This window comes from Chiloscyllium plagiosum, unplaced genomic scaffold, assembly GCF_037043375.1.
Source record: "Chiloscyllium plagiosum isolate Xiang-an unplaced genomic scaffold, Cpla_swu_hap1 HiC_scaffold_61, whole genome shotgun sequence".
In the NCBI taxonomy this organism is placed as follows: domain Eukaryota; kingdom Metazoa; phylum Chordata; class Chondrichthyes; order Orectolobiformes; family Hemiscylliidae; genus Chiloscyllium; species Chiloscyllium plagiosum.
Window position 1 is genome coordinate 35,001 of NW_028270200.1, and position 15,000 is coordinate 50,000.

A 15,000-nucleotide genomic window follows, 5' to 3' on the forward strand; every position below is an offset into this window, starting at 1 on the left:
TCCAGTCAGTACAAATCAGTAACCAAGAACACTTAGAATTTTTTTGAGGCAGTACAAATCAGTAACCAACGACACTTAGAATTTTTTAGAGTCAGTACAAATCAGTAACCAGTGACACTTAGAATTTTTTTGATGCAGTACAAATCAGTAACCAACGACACTTAGAATTTTTTTGAGTCAGTACAAATCAGTAACCAGTGACACTTAGATTTTTTAGGGTCCAAACTGTGATGGGAGCGAACTTGACTGCTCATACCGACTTTGAGTGCTCGAGGCCGGCTAGCCCAGCCGGATTTGACCCGGTGGTTACAAATCAGTAACCAACGACACTTAGAATTTTTTCCAGTCAGTACAAATCAGTAACCAGTGACACTTAGAATTTTTTCGAGGCAGTACAAATCAGTAACCAACGACACTTAGAATTTTTTTGAGTCAGTACAAATCAGTAACCAACGACACTTAGAATTTTTTCCAGTCAGTACAAATCAGTAACCAGTGACACTTAGAATTTTTTCGAGGCAGTACAAATCAGTAACCAACGACACTTAGAATTTTTTAGGCTCAGTACAAATCAGTAACCAGTGACACTTAGAATTTTTTAGAGTCAGTACAAATCAGTAACCAGTGACACTTAGAATTTTTTTGATGCAGTACAAATCAGTAACCAACGACACTTAGAATTTTTTTGATGCAGTACAAATCAGTAACCAAGGACACTTAGAATTTTTTAGAGTCAGTACAAATCAGTAACCAGTGACACTTAGAATTTTTTTGAGGCAGTACAAATCAGTAACCAGTGACACTTAGACTTTTTTTAGGGTCCAAACTGTGATGGGAGCGAACTTGACTGCTCATACCGACTTTGAGTGCTCGAGGCCGGCTAGCCCGGCCGGATTTGACCCGGTGGTTACAAATCAGTAACCGACGACACTTAGAATTTTTTTGAGTCAGTACAAATCAGTAACCAGTGACACTTAGAATTTTTTTGATGCAGTACAAATCAGTAACCAAGGACACTTAGAATTTTTTAGAGTCAGTACAAATCAGTAACCAGTGACACTTAGAATTTTTTCGAGGCAGTACAAATCAGTAACCAGTGACACTTAGAATTTTTTCGAGGCAGTACAAATCAGTAACCAGTGACACTTAGAATTTTTTAGGCTCAGTACAAATCAGTAACCAACGACACTTAGAATTTTTTTGAGTCAGTACAAATCAGTAACCAGTGACACTTAGAATTTTTTTGATGCAGTACAAATCAGTAACCAAGGACACTTAGAATTTTTTAGAGTCAGTACAAATCAGTAACCAGTGACACTTAGAATTTTTTTGAGGCAGTACAAATCAGTAACCAGTGACACTTAGAATTTTTTCGAGGCAGTACAAATCAGTAACCAGTGACACTTAGAATTTTTTCGAGGCAGTACAAATCAGTAACCAGTGACACTTAGAATTTTTTCGAGGCAGTACAAATCAGTAACCAGTGACACTTAGAATTTTTTAGGCTCAGTACAAATCAGTAACCAACGACACTTAGAATTTTTTTGAGTCAGTACAAATCAGTAACCAGTGACACTTAGAATTTTTTTGATGCAGTACAAATCAGTAACCAAGGACACTTAGAATTTTTTAGAGTCAGTACAAATCAGTAACCAGTGACACTTAGAATTTTTTCGAGGCAGTACAAATCAGTAACCAGTGACACTTAGAATTTTTTCGAGGCAGTACAAATCAGTAACCAGTGACACTTAGAATTTTTTAGGCTCAGTACAAATCAGTAACCAACGACACTTAGAATTTTTTTGAGTCAGTACAAATCAGTAACCAGTGACACTTAGAATTTTTTTGATGCAGTACAAATCAGTAACCAAGGACACTTAGAATTTTTTAGAGTCAGTACAAATCAGTAACCAGTGACACTTAGAATTTTTTTGAGGCAGTACAAATCAGTAACCAGTGACACTTAGAATTTTTTCGAGGCAGTACAAATCAGTAACCAGTGACACTTAGAATTTTTTCGAGGCAGTACAAATCAGTAACCAGTGACACTTAGAATTTTTTAGGCTCAGTACAAATCAGTAACCAACGACACTTAGAATTTTTTTGAGTCAGTACAAATCAGTAACCAGTGACACTTAGAATTTTTTTGATGCAGTACAAATCAGTAACCAACGACACTTAGAATTTTTTTGATGCAGTACAAATCAGTAACCAAGGACACTTAGAATTTTTTAGAGTCAGTACAAATCAGTAACCAGTGACACTTAGAATTTTTTTGAGGCAGTACAAATCAGTAACCAACGACACTTAGAATTTTTTTGATGCAGTACAAATCAGTAACCAAGGACACTTAGAATTTTTTAGAGTCAGTACAAATCAGTAACCAGTGACACTTAGAATTTTTTTGAGGCAGTACAAATCAGTAACCAGTGACACTTAGAATTTTTTCCAGTCAGTACAAATCAGTAACCAACGACACTTAGAATTTTTTTGAGTCAGTACAAATCAGTAACCAGTGACACTTAGAATTTTTTAGGCTCAGTACAAATCAGTAACCAGTGACACTTAGAATTTTTTAGGCTCAGTACAAATCAGTAACCAACGACACTTAGAATTTTTTTGAGTCTGTAGAAGTCAGTAACCAAGTGCATTTTTGAATTGGTTACTGACTTCTCCTTTCGAGTTGCGGCTGTGGTTGGCTTCAATTAGTCGTGGGGGCTTAATTATCGCCCAGGGGAGCATGCCCCGGTAGTGTGGCCGGGGACGGAGTGCCTTTTGAAGGGGGTGTTTCTGAATTTGGATCCTTTTTGAGTAGCATGGTCGGATGGGTGTGATTTTGAAGGGTGTGTTGGCCGGCGGTGGGGCCAGGCTTAGGGTGAGTGTCCCGCCTTCGGGAGCGGACCGGCCCCCGCGTTCGGGCCGATTTTCGTGCATTTCCAACGTCGGCAAGTGGTCCAGACTGTGATGGGACCGAACTTGACTGCTCATACCGACTTTGAGCGCTCGGGGGCGGCTAGCCCAGCCGGATTTGACCCGGTGGTTCAGCCGAAGGTCTCGACTTTGAGAGCGGACCGGCCCCCGCGTTCGGGCCGATTTTCATGCATTTCCCAAGTCGGCAAGTGGTCCAAACTGTGATGGGAGCGAACTTGACTGCTCATACCGACTTTGAGTGCTCGAGGCCGGCTAGCCCGGCCGGATTTGACCCGGTGGTTCAGCCGAAGGTCTCGACTTTGAGAGCGGACCGGCCCCCGCGTTGGGGCCGATTTTCGTGCATTTCCCAAGTCGGCAAGTGGTCCAAACTGTGATGGGAGCGAACCTGACTGCTCATACCGACTTTGAGTGCTCGAGGCCGGCTAGCCCGGCCGGATTTGACCCGGTGGTTACAAATCAGTAACCAACGACACTTAGAATTTTTTAGAGGCAGTACAAATCAGTAACCAGTGACACTTAGAATTTTTTCGAGGCAGTACAAATCAGTAACCAGTGACACTTAGAATTTTTTAGGCTCAGTACAAATCAGTAACCGACGACACTTAGAATTTTTTTGAGTCAGTACAAATCAGTAACCAGTGACACTTAGAATTTTTTTGATGCAGTACAAATCAGTAACCAACGACACTTAGAATTTTTTTGATGCAGTACAAATCAGTAACCAAGGACACTTAGAATTTTTTAGAGTCAGTACAAATCAGTAACCAGTGACACTTAGAATTTTTTTGATGCAGTACAAATCAGTAACCAACGACACTTAGAATTTTTTCCAGTCAGTACAAATCAGTAACCAGTGACACTTAGAATTTTTTAGAGTCAGTACAAATCAGTAACCAGTGACACTTAGATTTTTTAGGGTCCAAACTGTGATGGGAGCGAACTTGACTGCTCATACCGACTTTGAGTGCTCGAGGCCGGCTAGCCCAGCCGGATTTGACCCGGTGGTTACAAATCAGTAACCAACGACACTTAGAATTTTTTTGATGCAGTACAAATCAGTAACCAAGGACACTTAGAATTTTTTAGAGTCAGTACAAATCAGTAACCAGTGACACTTAGAATTTTTTTGAGGCAGTACAAATCAGTAACCAGTGACACTTAGAATTTTTTCCAGTCAGTACAAATCAGTAACCAACGACACTTAGAATTTTTTTGAGTCAGTACAAATCAGTAACCAGTGACACTTAGAATTTTTTAGGCTCAGTACAAATCAGTAACCAGTGACACTTAGAATTTTTTAGGCTCAGTGCAAATCAGTAACCAACGACACTTAGAATTTTTTTGAGTCTGTAGAAGTCAGTAACCAAGTGCATTTTTGAATTGGTTACTGACTTCTCCTTTCGAGTTGCGGCTGTGGTTGGCTTCAATTAGTCGTGGGGGCTTAATTATCGCCCAGGGGAGCATGCCCCGGTAGTGTGGCCGGGGACGGAGTGCCTTTTGAAGGGGGTGTTTCTGAATTTGGATCCTTTTTGAGTAGCATGGTCGGATGGGTGTGATTTTGAAGGGTGTGTTGGCCGGCGGTGGGGCCAGGCTTAGGGTGAGTGTCCCGCCTTCGGGAGCGGACCGGCCCCCGCGTTCGGGCCGATTTTCGTGCATTTCCAACGTCGGCAAGTGGTCCAGACTGTGATGGGACCGAACTTGACTGCTCATACCGACTTTGAGCGCTCGGGGGCGGCTAGCCCAGCCGGATTTGACCCGGTGGTTCAGCCGAAGGTCTCGACTTTGAGAGCGGACCGGCCCCCGCGTTCGGGCCGATTTTCATGCATTTCCCAAGTCGGCAAGTGGTCCAAACTGTGATGGGAGCGAACTTGACTGCTCATACCGACTTTGAGTGCTCGAGGCCGGCTAGCCCGGCCGGATTTGACCCGGTGGTTCAGCCGAAGGTCTCGACTTTGAGAGCGGACCGGCCCCCGCGTTGGGGCCGATTTTCGTGCATTTCCCAAGTCGGCAAGTGGTCCAAACTGTGATGGGAGCGAACCTGACTGCTCATACCGACTTTGAGTGCTCGAGGCCGGCTAGCCCGGCCGGATTTGACCCGGTGGTTACAAATCAGTAACCAACGACACTTAGAATTTTTTAGAGGCAGTACAAATCAGTAACCAGTGACACTTAGAATTTTTTAGGCTCAGTACAAATCAGTAACCAGTGACACTTAGACTTGTTTTAGGGTCCAAACTGTGATGGGAGCGAACTTGACTGCTCATACCGACTTTGAGTGCTCGGGGCCGGCTAGCCCGGCCGGATTTGACCCGGTGGTTACAAATCAGTAACCGACGACACTTAGAATTTTTTTGAGTCAGTACAAATCAGTAACCAGTGACACTTAGAATTTTTTTGATGCAGTACAAATCAGTAACCAACGACACTTAGAATTTTTTTGATGCAGTACAAATCAGTAACCAAGGACACTTAGAATTTTTTAGAGTCAGTACAAATCAGTAACCAGTGACACTTAGAATTTTTTTGATGCAGTACAAATCAGTAACCAACGACACTTAGAATTTTTTCCAGTCAGTACAAATCAGTAACCAGTGACACTTAGAATTTTTTAGAGTCAGTACAAATCAGTAACCAGTGACACTTAGATTTTTTAGGGTCCAAACTGTGATGGGAGCGAACTTGACTGCTCATACCGACTTTGAGTGCTCGAGGCCGGCTAGCCCAGCCGGATTTGACCCGGTGGTTACAAATCAGTAACCAACGACACTTAGAATTTTTTTGATGCAGTACAAATCAGTAACCAAGGACACTTAGAATTTTTTAGAGTCAGTACAAATCAGTAACCAGTGACACTTAGAATTTTTTTGAGGCAGTACAAATCAGTAACCAGTGACACTTAGAATTTTTTCCAGTCAGTACAAATCAGTAACCAACGACACTTAGAATTTTTTTGAGTCAGTACAAATCAGTAACCAGTGACACTTAGAATTTTTTAGGCTCAGTACAAATCAGTAACCAGTGACACTTAGAATTTTTTAGGCTCAGTGCAAATCAGTAACCAACGACACTTAGAATTTTTTTGAGTCTGTAGAAGTCAGTAACCAAGTGCATTTTTGAATTGGTTACTGACTTCTCCTTTCGAGTTGCGGCTGTGGTTGGCTTCAATTAGTCGTGGGGGCTTAATTATCGCCCAGGGGAGCATGCCCCGGTAGTGTGGCCGGGGACGGAGTGCCTTTTGAAGGGGGTGTTTCTGAATTTGGATCCTTTTTGAGTAGCATGGTCGGATGGGTGTGATTTTGAAGGGTGTGTTGGCCGGCGGTGGGGCCAGGCTTAGGGTGAGTGTCCCGCCTTCGGGAGCGGACCGGCCCCCGCGTTCGGGCCGATTTTCGTGCATTTCCAACGTCGGCAAGTGGTCCAGACTGTGATGGGACCGAACTTGACTGCTCATACCGACTTTGAGCGCTCGGGGGCGGCTAGCCCAGCCGGATTTGACCCGGTGGTTCAGCCGAAGGTCTCGACTTTGAGAGCGGACCGGCCCCCGCGTTCGGGCCGATTTTCATGCATTTCCCAAGTCGGCAAGTGGTCCAAACTGTGATGGGAGCGAACTTGACTGCTCATACCGACTTTGAGTGCTCGAGGCCGGCTAGCCCGGCCGGATTTGACCCGGTGGTTCAGCCGAAGGTCTCGACTTTGAGAGCGGACCGGCCCCCGCGTTGGGGCCGATTTTCGTGCATTTCCCAAGTCGGCAAGTGGTCCAAACTGTGATGGGAGCGAACCTGACTGCTCATACCGACTTTGAGTGCTCGAGGCCGGCTAGCCCGGCCGGATTTGACCCGGTGGTTACAAATCAGTAACCAACGACACTTAGAATTTTTTAGAGGCAGTACAAATCAGTAACCAGTGACACTTAGAATTTTTTAGGCTCAGTACAAATCAGTAACCAGTGACACTTAGACTTTTTTTAGGGTCCAAACTGTGATGGGAGCGAACTTGACTGCTCATACCGACTTTGAGTGCTCGGGGCCGGCTAGCCCGGCCGGATTTGACCCGGTGGTTACAAATCAGTAACCGACGACACTTAGAATTTTTTTGAGTCAGTACAAATCAGTAACCAGTGACACTTAGAATTTTTTTGATGCAGTACAAATCAGTAACCAAGGACACTTAGAATTTTTTAGAGTCAGTACAAATCAGTAACCAGTGACACTTAGAATTTTTTTGAGGCAGTACAAATCAGTAACCAGTGACACTTAGAATTTTTTCCAGTCAGTACAAATCAGTAACCAACGACACTTAGAATTTTTTTGAGTCAGTACAAATCAGTAACCAGTGACACTTAGAATTTTTTAGGCTCAGTACAAATCAGTAACCAGTGACACTTAGAATTTTTTAGGCTCAGTGCAAATCAGTAACCAACGACACTTAGAATTTTTTTGAGTCTGTAGAAGTCAGTAACCAAGTGCATTTTTGAATTGGTTACTGACTTCTCCTTTCGAGTTGCGGCTGTGGTTGGCTTCAATTAGTCGTGGGGGCTTAATTATCGCCCAGGGGAGCATGCCCCGGTAGTGTGGCCGGGGACGGAGTGCCTTTTGAAGGGGGTGTTTCTGAATTTGGATCCTTTTTGAGTAGCATGGTCGGATGGGTGTGATTTTGAAGGGTGTGTTGGCCGGCGGTGGGGCCAGGCTTAGGGTGAGTGTCCCGCCTTCGGGAGCGGACCGGCCCCCGCGTTCGGGCCGATTTTCGTGCATTTCCAACGTCGGCAAGTGGTCCAGACTGTGATGGGACCGAACTTGACTGCTCATACCGACTTTGAGCGCTCGGGGGCGGCTAGCCCAGCCGGATTTGACCCGGTGGTTCAGCCGAAGGTCTCGACTTTGAGAGCGGACCGGCCCCCGCGTTCGGGCCGATTTTCATGCATTTCCCAAGTCGGCAAGTGGTCCAAACTGTGATGGGAGCGAACTTGACTGCTCATACCGACTTTGAGTGCTCGAGGCCGGCTAGCCCGGCCGGATTTGACCCGGTGGTTCAGCCGAAGGTCTCGACTTTGAGAGCGGACCGGCCCCCGCGTTGGGGCCGATTTTCGTGCATTTCCCAAGTCGGCAAGTGGTCCAAACTGTGATGGGAGCGAACCTGACTGCTCATACCGACTTTGAGTGCTCGAGGCCGGCTAGCCCGGCCGGATTTGACCCGGTGGTTACAAATCAGTAACCAACGACACTTAGAATTTTTTAGAGGCAGTACAAATCAGTAACCAGTGACACTTAGAATTTTTTAGGCTCAGTACAAATCAGTAACCAGTGACACTTAGACTTTTTTTAGGGTCCAAACTGTGATGGGAGCGAACTTGACTGCTCATACCGACTTTGAGTGCTCGGGGCCGGCTAGCCCGGCCGGATTTGACCCGGTGGTTACAAATCAGTAACCGACGACACTTAGAATTTTTTTGAGTCAGTACAAATCAGTAACCAGTGACACTTAGAATTTTTTTGATGCAGTACAAATCAGTAACCAACGACACTTAGAATTTTTTTGATGCAGTACAAATCAGTAACCAAGGACACTTAGAATTTTTTAGAGTCAGTACAAATCAGTAACCAGTGACACTTAGAATTTTTTTGATGCAGTACAAATCAGTAACCAACGACACTTAGAATTTTTTCCAGTCAGTACAAATCAGTAACCAGTGACACTTAGAATTTTTTAGAGTCAGTACAAATCAGTAACCAGTGACACTTAGATTTTTTAGGGTCCAAACTGTGATGGGAGCGAACTTGACTGCTCATACCGACTTTGAGTGCTCGAGGCCGGCTAGCCCAGCCGGATTTGACCCGGTGGTTACAAATCAGTAACCAGTGACACTTAGAATTTTTTAGAGTCAGTACAAATCAGTAACCAGTGACACTTAGAATTTTTTTGATGCAGTACAAATCAGTAACCAACGACACTTAGAATTTTTTCCAGTCAGTACAAATCAGTAACCAGTGACACTTAGAATTTTTTAGAGTCAGTACAAATCAGTAACCAGTGACACTTAGATTTTTTAGGGTCCAAACTGTGATGGGAGCGAACTTGACTGCTCATACCGACTTTGAGTGCTCGAGGCCGGCTAGCCCAGCCGGATTTGACCCGGTGGTTACAAATCAGTAACCAGTGACACTTAGAATTTTTTTGAATCAGTACAAATCAGTAACCAGTGACACTTAGAATTTTTTAGGGTCCAGACTGTGATGGGAGCGAACTTGACTGCTCATACCGACTTTGAGTGCTCGAGGCCGGCTAGCCCGGCCGGATTTGACCCGGTGGTTCAGCCGAAGGTCTCGACTTTGAGAGCGGACCGGCCCCCGCGTTGGGGCCGATTTTCGTGCATTTCCCAAGTCGGCAAGTGGTCCAAACTGTGATGGGAGCGAACCTGACTGCTCATACCGACTTTGAGTGCTCGAGGCCGGCTAGCCCGGCCGGATTTGACCCGGTGGTTCAGCCGAAGGTCTCGACTTTGAGAGCGGACCGGCCCCCGCGTTGGGGCCGATTTTCGTGCATTTCCCAAGTCGGCAAGTGGTCCAAACTGTGATGGGAGCGAACCTGACTGCTCATACCGACTTTGAGTGCTCGGGGCCGGCTAGACCAGCCGGATTTGACCCGGTGGTTACAAATCAGTAAACAACGTCACTTAGAATTTATTTCAGTCAGTACAAATCAGTAACCATCGACACTTAGAATTTTTTTGAATCAGTACAAATCAGTAACCAGTGACACTTAGAATTTTTTAGGGTCCAGACTGTGATGGGAGCGAACTTGACTGCTCATACCGACTTTGAGTGCTCGAGGCCGGCTAGCCCGGCCGGATTTGACCCGGTGGTTACAAATCAGTAACCAACGACACTTAGAATTTTATTCAGTCAGTACAAATCAGTCACCAGTGACACTTAGAATTTTTTAGGGTCCAGACTGTGATGGGAGCGAACTTGACTGCTCATACCGACTTTGAGTGCTCGAGGCCTGCTAGCCCGGCCGGATTTGACCCGGTGGTTACAAATCAGTAACCAACGACACTTAGAATTTTTTCGAGTCAGTACAAATCAGTAACCAGTGACACTTAGATTTTTTAGGGTCCAAACTGTGATGGGAGCGAACTTGACTGCTCATACCGACTTTGAGTGCTCGAGGCCGGCTAGCCCGGCCGGATTTGACCCGGTGGTTCTGCCGAAGGTCTCGCCTTCGAGAGCGGACCCTGCCACCGTGTTCAGGCCGAGTTTCATGCATTTCCAACGTTGGGAAATCAGTAACCAGAAAAACTTAGAAAAAATGCCCAAAAAGAAGAAATCAGTAACCAGAAAAACTTAGAAAAATGCCCGAAAATGAGAAATGAGTAACCAGAAAAACTTAGAAAAATGCCCAAAAAGAAGAAATCAGTAACTAGAAAAACTTAGAAAAATGCCCAAAAATAAGAAATGAGTAACCAGAAAAACTTAGAAAAATGCCCAAAAAGAAGAAATCAGTAACTAGAAAAACTTAGAAAAATGCCCGAAAATGAGAAATGAGTAACCAGAAAAACTAAGAAAAATGCCCAAAAAGAAGAAATCAGTAACTAGAAAAACTTAGAAAAATGCCCAAAAATAAGAAATGAGTAACCAGAAAAACTTAGAAAAATGCCCAAAAAGAAGAAATCAGTAACTAGAAAAACTTAGAAAAATGCCCGAAAATGAGAAATGAGTAACCAGAAAAACTTAGAAAAATGCCCAAAAAGAAGAAATGAGTAACCAGAAAAACTTAGAAAAATGCCCAAAAAGAAGAAATGAGTAACCAGAAAAACTTAGAAAAATGCCCAAAAAGAAGAAATCAGTAACTAGAAAAACTTAGAAAAATGCCCAAAAATAAGAAATGAGTAACCAGAAAAACTTAGAAAAATGCCCAAAAAGAAGAAATCAGTAACTAGAAAAACTTAGAAAAATGCCCGAAAATGAGAAATGAGTAACCAGAAAAACTTAGAAAAATGCCCAAAAAGAAGAAATGAGTAACCAGAAAAACTTAGAAAAATGCCCAAAAAGAAGAAATCAGTAACTAGAAAAACTTAGAAAAATGCCCGAAAATGAGAAATGAGTAACCAGAAAAACTTAGAAAAATGCCCAAAAAGAAGAAATGAGTAACTAGAAAAACTTAGAAAAATGCCCAAAAAGAAGAAATCAGTAACTAGAAAAACTTAGAAAAATGCCCGAAAATGAGAAATGAGTAACCAGAAAAACTTAGAAAAATGCCCAAAAAGAAGAAATGAGTAACCAGAAAAACTTAGAAAAATGCCCAAAAAGAAGAAATGAGTAACCAGAAAAACTTAGAAAAATGCCCAAAAAGAAGAAATCAGTAACTAGAAAAACTTAGAAAAATGCCCGAAAATGAGAAATGAGTAACCAGAAAAACTTAGAAAAATGCCCAAAAAGAAGAAATGAGTAACTAGAAAAACTTAGAAAAATGCCCAAAAAGAAGAAATCAGTAACTAGAAAAACTTAGAAAAATGCCCGAAAATGAGAAATGAGTAACCAGAAAAACTTAGAAAAATGCCCAAAAAGAAGAAATGAGTAACCAGAAAAACTTAGAAAAATGCCCAAAAAGAAGAAATGAGTAACCAGAAAAACTTAGAAAAATGCCCAAAAAGAAGAAATCAGTAACTAGAAAAACTTAGAAAAATGCCCGAAAATGAGAAATGAGTAACCAGAAAAACTTAGAAAAATGCCCAAAAAGAAGAAATGAGTAACCAGAAAAACTTAGAAAAATGCCCAAAAAGAAGAAATGAGTAACCAGAAAAACTTAGAAAAATGCCCAAAAAGAAGAAATCAGTAACTAGAAAAACTTAGAAAAATGCCCGAAAATGAGAAATGAGTAACCAGAAAAACTTAGAAAAATGCCCAAAAAGAAGAAATCAGTAACTAGAAAAACTTAGAAAAATGCCCGAAAATGAGAAATGAGTAACCAGAAAAACTTAGAAAAATGATCAAAAATAATAAATGAGTAACCAGAAAAACTTAGAAAAATGCCCAAAAAGAAGAAATCAGTAACTAGAAAAACTTAGAAAAATGCCCGAAAATGAGAAATGAGTAACCAGAAAAACTTAGAAAAATGCCCAAAAAGAAGAAATCAGTAACTAGAAAAACTTAGAAAAATGCCCGAAAATGAGAAATGAGTAACCAGAAAAACTTAGAAAAATGCCCAAAAAGAAGAAATGAGTAACCAGAAAAACTTAGAAAAATGCCCAAAAAGAAGAAATGAGTAACCAGAAAAACTTAGAAAAATGCCCAAAAAGAAGAAATCAGTAACTAGAAAAACTTAGAAAAATGCCCGAAAATGAGAAATGAGTAACCAGAAAAACTTAGAAAAATGCCCAAAAAGAAGAAATGAGTAACCAGAAAAACTTAGAAAAATGCCCAAAAAGAAGAAATGAGTAACCAGAAAAACTTAGAAAAATGCCCAAAAAGAAGAAATCAGTAACTAGAAAAACTTAGAAAAATGCCCGAAAATGAGAAATGAGTAACCAGAAAAACTTAGAAAAATGCCCAAAAAGAAGAAATCAGTAACTAGAAAAACTTAGAAAAATGCCCGAAAATGAGAAATGAGTAACCAGAAAAACTTAGAAAAATGATCAAAAATAATAAATCAGTAACCAGAAAAACTTAGGAAAAAACACTTAGAAAATTTTTCAGCAAAGTGTGAAAAATATTCTAAGTGTCAGCGGAGGAAAGTGCCGAAGCATCGGGAAAGATTCACAAACTCGCGCCGAACATGTGTTCCGAAGTGCCGCAGGAACTGTGTGAATTGAGCCCGGCAAATGGCCAACTGTCATTTTGTGTCTGCAGCCCGAAAACTTTAACTTTGTCTGTCGCGGAAGTCCCGAGCGGGAAAAATCCAAACGGTTTTGCGGGGATCGAGTTCCAGAGCGATGCAGTCAAATTTGAAATTCAGACCCATTCAGTGCCACTTGCATTTGTTACACAGTGAGGTTGGCGGGGTACCCGGAGATTTCTGGGAACACGATTTTTAGAACAAAATGGCGGCGCGGGACCTTTTTGAAAGGCATCCGAAAAACGGTTCCACGGGCATAGCACTCTAATGGCGGGTATGAGTGCATGCTGGAGAGCTCTTGGAAGTCGAATTTTTGACACTTTGTCAATTTTTTGACAGAATTGCCAAACTCTCCCTGTCTGTTCTAAGAGTCGGTCAGAGACCTGTGTGGAGGTCTCTTGACACGATTGGAGGGCGGGCAATCCCCACGTTGACTCCGGCCGTCCCTCCACAGGCGCTCGTGTCCAAAATGAAGGCGAGAGACGCGAGTGGCCTGGTTCCCTTGGGTGCTGCCAGGAAGGATGCGGGCTGACCCTTGCCTGAGCACTCCCTAAAGCCTCTTACGAGTCGAGGGCCGGCCTCGGGCGCCGCACGACCGGCTCTGGGAGTGGGTGGCCGCTATTGTGAATAGGCTGGTCCTTCCCGCTGCCACCCGGCCAAGTGCGACGGCTCTGCCGCCCTGCGGTGCTCGTCACCCAGGTTTGGGGAACTCGGTCAGAGGCTGTGGCGGGGGGTCTCTTGACACGATTGGAGGACGGGCCATCCCCACGTTGACTCCGGCCGTCCCTCCACAGGCGCTCGTGTCCAAAATGAAGGCGAGAGACGCGAGTGGCCTGGTTCCCTTGGGTGCTGCCAGGAAGGGTGCGGGCTGACCCTTGCCTGAGCACTCCGTAAAGCCTCTTACGAGTCGAGGGCCGGCCTCGGGCGCCGCACGACCGGCTCTGGGAGTGGGTGGCCGCTATTGTGAATAGGCTGGTCCTTCCTGCTGCCATCCGGCCAAGTGCGACGGCTCTGCCGCCCTGCGCTGCTCGTCACCCAGGTTTGGGGAACTCGGTCAGAGGCCGTGGCGGGGGGTCTCTTGACACGATTGGAGGACGGGCCATCCCCACGTTGACTCCGGCCGTCCCTCCACAGGCGCTCGTGTCCAAAATGAAGGCGAGAGACGCGAGTGGCCTGGATCCCTTGGGTGCCGCCAGGAAGGGTGTGGGCTGACCCTTGCCTGAGCACACGTTAAAGCCTCTTACGAGTCGAGGGCCGGCCTCGGGCGCCGCACGACCGGCTCTGGGAGTGGGTGGCCGCTATTGTGAATAGGCTGGTCCTTCCCGCTGCCATCCGGCCAAGTGCGACGGCTCTGCCGCCCTGCGGTGCTCGTCACCCAGGTTTGGGGAACTCGGTCAGAGGCCGGTGCGGGGGGTCTCTTGACACGATTGGAGGACGGGCCATCCCCACGTTGACTCCGGCCGTCCCTCCACAGGCGCTCGTGTCCAAAATGAAGGCGAGAGACGCGAGTGGCCTGGATCCCTTGGGTGCCGCCAGGAAGGGTGTGGGCTGACCCTTGCCTGAGCACACGTTAAAGCCCCTTACGAGTCGAGGGACGGCCTCGGGCGCCGCACGACCGGCTCTGGGAGTGGGTGGCCGCTATTGTGTATAGGCTGGTCCTTCCCGCTGCCATCCGGCCAAGTGCGACGGCGCTGCCGCCCTGCGGTGCTCGTCACCCAGGTTTGGGGAACTCGGTCAGAGGCCGGTGCGGGGGTCTCTTGACACGATTGGAGGACGGGCCACCCCCACGTTGACTCCGGCCGTCCGTCCACAGGCGCTCGTGTCCAAAATGAAGGCGAGAGACGCGAGTGGCCTGGATCCCTTGGGTGCCGCCAGGAAGGGTGTGGGCTGACCCTTGCCTGAGCACACGTTAAAGCCCCTTACGAGTCGAGGGACGGCCTCGGGCGCCGCACGACCGGCTCTGGGAGTGGGTGGCCGCTATTGTGTATAGGCTGGTCCTTCCCGCTGCCATCCGGCCAAGTGCGACGGCGCTGCCGCCCTGCGGTGCTCGTCACCCAGGTTTGGGGAACTCGGTCAGAGGCCGGTGCGGGGGTCTCTTGATACGATTGGAGGACGGGCCACCCCCACGTTGACTCCGGCCGTCCGTCCACAGGCGCTCGTGTCCAAAATGAAGGCGAGAGACGCGAGTGGCCTGGATCCCTTGGGTGCCGCCAGGAAGGGTGTAGGCTGGCCCTTGCCTGA